This window comes from Chiroxiphia lanceolata, chromosome 6 (genome assembly GCF_009829145.1).
Source record: "Chiroxiphia lanceolata isolate bChiLan1 chromosome 6, bChiLan1.pri, whole genome shotgun sequence".
NCBI lineage: Eukaryota > Metazoa > Chordata > Aves > Passeriformes > Pipridae > Chiroxiphia > Chiroxiphia lanceolata.
The window spans coordinates 49,047,411-49,049,315 of record NC_045642.1 but is presented as its reverse complement, the minus strand read 5'-3'; positions in this window follow the sequence as shown (position 1 = coordinate 49,049,315).

Sequence of the window (1,905 nt, the reverse complement as noted above, 5' to 3'; positions counted from 1 at the left end):
TACAGTGTTAGACATCTTGTGTCTTGAAAATGAATTAATCGTTAATTCTATGATATTGCATTAAAAGGTTAATCTGTCCCTGAAAGACTTTTATGAGACAGGTCATCTAAAAAAAAAATCCACAACTGAACCAACAAAAGCCAAAACAAACCCCAAAACTACAACGTAAAAGCAACAACAACAAAAAATATCAAAAGTCCCAGAAGATCACACAGATCACACTTGAAGGCACCACTCTTTAGAGATGACAAGCAGGGGGAAAATTAGAGCTTGTGAAGTGATTCACAAAAGTTTCAGGTTGTCCATGCCTTTTTACACATGGAGACTGGAAACAGAAATAATTTATAGAGTTCTTTCCAAAAAGTGTGTTAAAATACGCAAAATTACCTCATCTCCATGGGAAAAGAATGCAGAGAAAAACTAAACTAACATCTCCAGGATGGAGAGAGTTCTGGGTAGCTCCAAACAGAGTAGAGGGGTTGTAGGGGCTGTAACTGAAAACTATGTTTGGATAAAGCAGAGCCAGATAAAGCCAGGAACGTGAACACTTTCAGATGAGTGAGAGACAGAGGCTTTACTGAGTTAATAAATGAAAGTTTAAACATTAGGCGTTGTTGAAAGTTCGGATATGTGCTGCTTTGAGTTGCTTCTTGTTTCTTTTCAGCTGTAAAGCTGTCTGGTTTTAGCAGAAATCCAAAAATAAGAGTATGAAATTTGTGACTGCCTGAAAGTGTTGCAGGTGTTTCCCTGATGGCAGGAGGAAGGGCTGGCCACACAGGACAGCTTTTAGTGAGTCTAGCTGCTATCAAGAAAAGATAACCAGGAGCCCCCAAACACTTTGAAAGAACAGAAATTGCTCTTTCAAAGCCCTTTTGAATATATACATTAAATCAGCTGTTTTACTTATTTCTGCTTTTAGAGTTCTCTGCCCTAGAAATCCAGGCTGCTCCTCAAGCACTTACCATCATCAGTTCAAAGGTTTAACAGTTTTTTCCCTTTACTTCTGAAGCATTCAGAGGAGGCTTTTGTTCTTTTGGGTTTTCGTATCTAGAATGCAGAGGTAAAAAAAAAAAAGTCCCCCAGGTTCCTCATAGATGGTGTCACTTTACAGCCAAGAATCTCCAGCCATGCTAAATAGACCTCAAAAAGTAATTATCAGGTGAAAAATCACATATCCGTATTTTCAGAGATCAGTTACACCCAGGTGGCACTTGTTACCATCACATGTCCTGGCTCTCTGGCAGACTCTTGTAGCTCTGAGATGCAAAGCTGACACGTAAAAGTGGAATTCTGTTCTATTTTCCTCTTGCAAGAGTGATTTCCAGAGCTTCACCATCCTAAATGGCAGTTACGCCTTCCCTCAGGGATGTACCAAAATAAAAGATAGACAATCTGCTGAAGATGTCACTACGCCCACAATGCTGCCTGAGATGCAGAAGGTTCTCATCCATGCCCTGCAAAAAGCACTTATGTCATACTGAATTTTCAGTTCACGTCCAGAGACCCATTTCCTTTGCAGTCACTGGGGGAACAGCCAGAAAAAAACAGAATTAAAAACCAATAACCTTCACCTACACTGATCAATACATTTGTTTTAAGGCCTCCAAATAGCATCACACAGGCATTGTAGGCTGTTTATTTTGGGATGGTAATAGAACCTGATGAGAAAATAATTTTAGGATTGTGCAAGAGTATCTTGTGGTGTGTTGAGCAAGTACAGACACCCTCACTCTTCCTGCAGGCATGCAGCTGCTCAGGCTACCATTCCTAGAATGATGGGATGCTAGAATGCAAAATATGGAACACTGTCACATTTCCAGCAAATTGTCACCACGGGGCAGAACAGGGGAAAGTTGAGGCTGTGTTATTTACAAAAACAGCAGAATGGTTGCGTGTTATCTGTAA